This window comes from Passer domesticus, chromosome 1 (assembly GCF_036417665.1).
Source record: "Passer domesticus isolate bPasDom1 chromosome 1, bPasDom1.hap1, whole genome shotgun sequence".
NCBI classification, from domain to species: domain Eukaryota; kingdom Metazoa; phylum Chordata; class Aves; order Passeriformes; family Passeridae; genus Passer; species Passer domesticus.
The window spans coordinates 40,460,967-40,468,445 of NC_087474.1; the positions used below are offsets into that span (position 1 = coordinate 40,460,967).

At 42.3% G+C, this 7,479-nt stretch overlaps 1 long non-coding RNA gene across 1 annotated transcript; it reads right to left on the reverse strand.

Annotated features, from left to right (window-relative positions):
* Positions 1-557: 557 nt before the first annotated feature.
* LOC135287813 (uncharacterized) lies at positions 558-1,473 on the reverse strand. The gene is made up of 3 exons (XR_010351317.1): positions 1,446-1,473; positions 817-869; positions 558-645 (listed from the first exon to the last, which is right to left on the reverse strand). It is a non-coding gene; the product is annotated as an uncharacterized LOC135287813 (long non-coding RNA).
* Between the last annotated feature and the right edge of the window lie 6,006 nt (positions 1,474-7,479).

Sequence of the window (7,479 nt, forward strand, 5' to 3'; positions counted from 1 at the left end):
TCCTGAGTATTATTCATAGGATCTAATCTTAGTGTCAGGTTCAGCCAAGACCTGAAACACTGAAGAAGGCACAGGTAAAATCATTTATGTTTTAATGCAAAGGAACTAGGGAGAGTACTCAAGAAAAGTAATCCTAATTCACTTTTTAATAAGATTAGTTAAACTGCATTAAGTTGGCAAGTGGATGCTTTTACTCAGAATGAAAGTGGCCTTAACGTGGTTTAGTTTAATTGTCTTTGGAAGAAGTTCAGGAATTAATCTGTTTTAACTAATCCACCTATTAAATCCATTAATTACTTCCAATTCTTGAGTTTTCCTGTGCAGACAAAACCACTTTCACCTTAATTGTCAGAGTCTGAGCTTGAAGATCTAGATGGAGCAGCTTAAGGAGCACATTCCAGATACAGATTAGTATCTCCATGGCTAAACCTCATTAAATAATCCTGTGATCTTAATGCAATTATACTGCAGAACAAAGGAGATTAATCACCTTCAGTGGTCTACAGAACAGGTCATGTGTACACTAAACACAACAGACTCATTTAGGGCAGGCTCACCAGATATTCTGTTGCTCAAGGTCCATTTTAGCTGACAGTGGTTGGAGGTATTATGGGTGAGATTGTTTTAATCAGCTGAACTGGTACACTGAAAATATTGAAAACAGACCTCAAAATTAAGAAGATGTTAAACATTTCTCTCTGACTTTATATTCACTTTATATTGGCCTCCTATCAGGTTTCTAAGAGTTGATATGCAAACAGGATAGATACTCTGAGGCAGAAACTTCCAGGTGGCCCTGGGACAGCAATACATCACCTGGTGCAGGTATGAGCCTTGCTCAGTGTTTTCAAAGCTTTTCCATCTATCATCTGAAGGAAAGTCAAATAGATTGATTACTTTGCCATTCTTCAGAGGATGGAAATTACCATTAGATTAGGAGAAATCTGAACAAGTGACACAAATACAAATGGAAATTCACTCAGGGAAAAGCATGCTGAATTCAAGCCTGCTGGAGTTACTCATTTGGGTTTTGTGACACTTGTCAGGCAGGTATTACAAGCTTGCTGCAGGGAACACGTAGACAACAGCCTTACTCCTTCCACCCAGCCCAAATATTGCCTGTAGCTTCCACCTGAAAATGCTTCGAGAAGAACTCATGTCTCCACACATCTCATTGTCCCAGCTATCTGAGAGAAAGGCTTCTACTCTCACTGCCCTACATGTTCACTGACCCCAGAAGGTAGGACTGGGTGCAGCTGGGGCCAAGCCACTTTGCTTTCCAGAGGATCTGTTTAACCTGGGTATGGAACAGAATTGTGGGGCAGGATATACTGAATCCATGCTAGTGTTCCTTCTGTTCCTTTCCTCCCAGAAAGAGGGACTGGGAGGTGCAGATTCCAGCACAAAACTCAGAAAAACACAAGGACGTGCGAAAGTCACCAAACCTGATCTACTCTTAGCAGGAAAAGTGTCTCCAACCCATTCGTGGCACAATGGTCTCAGGCTGCCTACCACGCCTACCTGCTTACCATGTCACAGAGCCAATGAGCTGATTCCCAAAACACGACTAATGACACATTTCACTACTCAGAGGGGTGTAGGACCTATTCAACCTGAGACTGAGCAGTGTCTGTCCTATCTGAACATTACCACATACTTGCCAGCCAGTTAAAAACATCACCATCCACTGGTTGTGACAGACTGAATGGGAGAAATCCTCTAATCCCACTATGAGCTCCTACATCACCATAAGGCCTGAGAGATGCCTTATTCCTGGTTTGCTGAATATGCACAACATTTTCTTTCACTGCAGAGTCTGCCTAGGTGCCCTCTGAAGGTGCAGAACTGATGCAACTGATCTACACTTTGTCTAACACCTTTTGGCTAAATCCAGTTGCTACAGAACTAAAGCCATCATGACATAGTCCCAAACAATTAAAGTAAACTCACTTGTTTTTCTAGGAAGTTAACTCTAGAAGGTTGTACCAGACCTTCCTGCCACTGTTCAGAAAATACTTTTGTGTGGTTAGCCTTTTCCAAGACTGTTAAACTTCTACAACAGCAAAACTCTAAATTTAGTACTGAAAAGACCTTATATTTTAAAGAATATTTATGACAGCAAAAACTACTATCTTACACACACACAAGCAAGTGCTACTTCTGGGGTTTCTTTATTGACATAGAAAAAGAAACATTTTCTGCTAGCCTCACATTAAAGCAACAAAATAAGAACCTCACCTAACCTGTAAACAAAATATATTGGCCATAAAAGCCAAACTCTGTGATTAATAGAGAAATAAAATCTTATGTCTTAATCATATTATTACCTGACTGGCAGTTACAGCAGTGGGCTGCAGTAAAGTTAATTTTCCTCACACTAGATAGCGTGGGGCTGGGGTTTGGATTTATCCTGAAAACCATGTTGATAACAGAGGGGTGGTTTTGCTACTGCTCAGATGTTCTCACACAGGCCTTTTCTGCTTCTCACACTGCCCCCACAGTGAGTGGGCTGGGGGTGCACAAGGAACTGGGAGGGGATACAGCAAGGACAGCTGGTGATACAGCCAACAGACCAAAGGGATATTCCATGTTGTATACCATGATGTTCAGCATAGAAAAAAATCTGGGAGAAGGAGAAGGAAGAGAAAAAGATTCAAAGCATTGTTGTTTGTCTTTCCAGGTAACCATTAGATGTGATGGAGCCCGGTTTTCCTGGGGATGGCTGAACACCTGCCTGCCCACAGGAAGCAATGCATTAATTCCTTGCTTAATTTGCTTGTGTATGCAGTTTCTCTTTACCTATTAAACTGTCTTCATCTCAACCCATGAGATTTCACACTCTTACTCTTCCAGTTCTCTCCCCGATGCCTCTGGGGTGGAGGGGAAGAATTAGTAAGTGGCTGTGTGGCAGCAGGAACCACCTGAATCAATGGAGGATAAGCCATACAAGAAGTGCAAGTGCAGCACTGACAAGACCCAGGCTGGCTCTGTTGCCCAATAACTCCGTGCAACATTTCACTTCTCCTGTCCTAAATGACCACCATGAGCAGCAGACAACAGGAAAACAATGCTCACAGTCTACAGCAGACTGCAGCAAGATATTGCTGTACTTACATGCAAGTGATAGGTAACAGACTATCTCCATAACTCTCTAGTGCGTTGACAATCTCCAGCTCACCTCCTTTAGCTTGGGGATGGAAAAAGAACAAGAAGGAATCTGCAGTTGACACTATTTTCTAAGTCTGGTGTTCTATGTGTATTTATCTACTCCACAACAGAGAAGAAGAAGGGTGAAAGTATTTTCCACAAGAAAGAATAAAGGTGAGGGAAGAGCCTCTCAAAATTCTGTTACAGATGGATAATTCACCATGTACATTCTCACCAACAAATTGTCTATGTTTTCAAATAAATTATATGTAGATATATAAATGATATTTCCTGACAACATAATGCAACACAAGTTTTCATACTAAGACCACATTAAGCAAGAGAGAGATACACAGGAATTTGCTACATTAACTAAGTCAGATGCTATGACTTTTCACAAAGTTTAACAGAATATAAACTCAAGACACAAAGCAAAGATTATTTGTTTTCTGCATTGTTCTGTGCCAGGCCTGAAGGCCCACAGGACACCTGTGGTTGTGGAGGCACTGGGCTCAGCAATGCAAAGAAATATCTTAACTCAAACTGTTCTTGCACTCTTTCATGGGAAGGGTAAAACACAAGTTACTCACTACTGCCACAAAATCTATTCCTGCAGAGCTGTGAAGCCAAAATGCAGCTGCCAAGGTATGTAAACAAGAATCAAAACTCAGTACAAGTCCTGGATGACATTGAAGCTTCTTTGTGTGAAACTCTTTCGTAGTTACCTTCTCTCTTCTTAGCAGTAGCTTCTATCTTCATACTTTGATCAGCCTGAGCACTTTTCCCTATAACCTAAGGATTACAGATCAGCTCCCCAAAGTGCCTAATCCCCTCAGCTACCAGCCTCCTTCTTGCCTGTGCCTAAACTCGTTGGAGTTTCTGAGTCTTTTCTTCCATTGCCTTTCTGGATCGCAGATTTGCAACGCTATCCACATAGCTTCCAACCAGATATTTTCCAGGCTTCCTCCCTTCCATCACAAATCCTACTGATCATACACCTTCTCATAGTCCATCTTTCCTACCAGCAATCCTTTTTCAGCATTTCTTGCAACTATATTTCCCTTATCCTCAGCTCCTCCATGTTCTGTTAAAGATGCTACTTGCTTCCTGACTCTCCCTTTTCTCTTCTGAACTTTTTGGTACTTACAATTTCTTCCTTTTCTTTTCACAAATGGTTCAACATGCCCTTTTCTCCCCTCTCTCAGAGGCTGTGTATGCTTCTGTTCTCCACTCATCCTACACTCTGATCTTTCTTTCTTACATTTGATTTTGAAGCTTCATTCCAAAAAAACTAAACAAAAGGCAGAAAAGAGAACAAGCACTAGTAAAGCCCTGATCAGAGCTCCATACATTCTCCAGCAAAGTTTAGCCCTAGTGGCCTTTAAGGAGGGCAAACAGACCCTATTCAGGTAACTCACCTGGAAGAGGAAATGACTGCACTCAGCTGTCTTGGCTCTCACATCACTGTCAGACAGACACTGCTGTGCTCCACAAAGCCAGGCATTACTCTCAGTGTAGATTATAAACACCACATAAAGCAGAAAAACCTTAACACAGGGCAAAACTACTTACTTAATATTAGTAAAGCATCCTGGAAAATAAACTCCCAGAAGACTAATGCTCTTCCAGATGTGTGGCCTGCAGCATGAGCCCTTCAGGTATCCAGCTGAGGCAGTCAATAACCGCTTTGAAAGACGCTCCTGCCCATGGTGAATTATCACTTAATTAGATGGAGCCAGGATGTTCCATCACATGAGCAATGCTTTATGAATAAAATCGAGTATATCCTGCTTTCTAAGCATTCATCTCACTGCAGCACAAAACCTGGGAAGTGACAGTTTGCTACCAGGAGGAAATCTACCCAAAAGAGATATCTCTTATGCTTCAAAAAAGAGTACAGCTATAAACAGCTCAAACAACTCAATAGTCTTCAGTGCTGTCAGTCATAAATGCTTATGAGGTGCAGGAGCAGAGAAAAGCTCCAGTCAATATCAGGGCCCTACTGTGATGAGCTGTATGGATGTGGGAAAACAGCCTGGCCAAAGTTTCCCCACAAAAGCAGCTCCATGGCCCTTCTCCTCCTGTGCTCACTCTAATGCCCCAGTAAGGAGGCCTTTATGCTAATCCACTTCCAAACTAGCTCAAAGCAACTTCAGAAAGAGCCTCTGTTTGGATTAAGAATGGCCACATGAGGAGCTGGTGCAAAAATAGCTGGCATGTTTCAAAGTCACATTCTAGATTGTTTTGAAACAGCTTTCACGTACAAATGTATACTTTAAAATAAAATTTCTGCCTTGAAGGATTTATTATCCAAAAATCCAATCTTGCAAACACTTATACACCTTCTCAGCTTGTGATACATAATTAAATCCTTCCTGTGTGTTTTAAGAAGCTTGCATAAAGTTTCATGATCTGAAATGCTATGAACAGTTTTTAATTTCTGAGTTAATTGGAGGTGATCTCCCTCACGTCAAACTCCTAACAACAGGTCAATAAATTCAGTAGGAGGTCTTTTCAAGCAACATTTAAATTTCCAGTTCATAAGAGAAGACTCTAAAATCAGCATATACTTGAGTGAATATTGCACTTCTCAAGAGGATAAAATCACTTATACTTCCCACATTTCAAATGCTTTGCTACATCAAATACTATAAAGACACATGTTAACACTTTAATTATTTGGTTAGTCCAATAATTACTGAGAGCTTTCTACAAAAAATTGGCACAACATTAATTCCCTGGTTAATTTAACTCTTAAAAAGGTAGTGCAAAGGGTGAACGGGAGGATGAAGGAAGATTGTAACTAATATTACTGCTGAAAGGTTTAGTAACTTGTGCAACACAGGAAAAGTCCTACAAATAACATGGGATGGGATGGGATGGGATGGGATGGGAAGGGATGGGAAGGGAAGGGAAGGGAAGGGAAGGGAAGGGAAGGGAAGGGAAGGGAAGGGAAGGGAAGGGAAGGGAAGGGAAGGGAAGGGAAGGGAAGGGAAGGGAAGGGAAGGGAAGGGAAGGGAAGGGAAGGGAAGGGAAGGGAAGGGAAGGGAAGGGAAGGGAAGGGAAGGGAAGGGAAGGGAAGGGAAGGGAAGGGAAGGGAAGGGAAGGGAAGGGAAGGGAAGGGAAGGGAAGGGAAGGGAAGGGAAGGGAAGGGAAGGGAAGGGAAGGGAAGGGGTCCCCTTCCTTGCCCTTCTGACCACATAGCTTTGGATGCAGGCCAGGATAGGACTGGCTTTCTGGGCAGCAAGCCCACATTCCTGGCTCATGTCCAGACTCTCATTCACCAGCACATCCACATCCTTCTCACTAGGGACATAGGATAGAGATGCTGATAGTGAAAAATTATTCCAGCCTCATTCAGTACAGGGTTGAGAGCATCAAGAGCCACAAACGGGTGGCACTATCCACAGGAGGAAGTAACCCAACTGAGAGCACAGATAGTGCACCAATTCTGCTGAGCAGCTCTATTGGTAGCTCTCTGCCAAAGGTGCTGACTAGATAAAGCTGCTGTTCTCCAAAAGGAGGCCCTGAGAAAAGGCAGTCAGAGGCTCTGTAGTAATGAGTGGGAGATGGACTGTATGGCACTGAAGGTACAAACACTAAAGGTAAATGTGGATGATATGTACTGGATTATTTATTTTTCTGTGGGAACAGTCACCACTGATGTGTCATGTGAAGAGATTTTTGAAAACTGGTAATACACTAGAGACCATGAACTTAGAGAATACATGTGTAATTCATCTCTTCTATAACACCACATATGTGATATAAATAGCTCCCACAGGATACTAAAGTATAAATTCCAAAGCCCCCTCTGAAGAAGAGAAGCTAGCCAGCCAGCTGGCCCCTGTGTGTGTCTCCAGATCAAGCAACCAAGCTCCCACATTTTTATTCCAAACCTCAATTCTCAATTATATAGACCACAGGTGATTGAAGACACTCAAACCTTTGAAAAAGATGAGAGGAGATTAAGTTCCTACAGAGAAGAGGATGAGAGTCCTATTTGCTACTCAGTGCAAACCTTGAAGCTGAGGCAGTAAGTGGGGAGTGACAGTGGAGGGAGACTGTCCAGAAGACAGACACATTTAGGCTCTGGCTGAGAAAGAATAAGTGTGGCTACCCTCTTACTCAGACTAACTGGATTCTGTGTGTGTCTTTGTGTGTGTGTTTATAACAGTTCCATATTGGCAGAAAATTGTAGGGCCTTAAATTTTACTTGGCCTTGTTTGGCTGGTTAAGTTTGTCTGAAGCTGTCTACAAGGTGGCTTGGCAAAACCCTCTGAACTGAGCAGGTAGTAAACATTTTAGTGTGACGATGACCATTGTGGACCT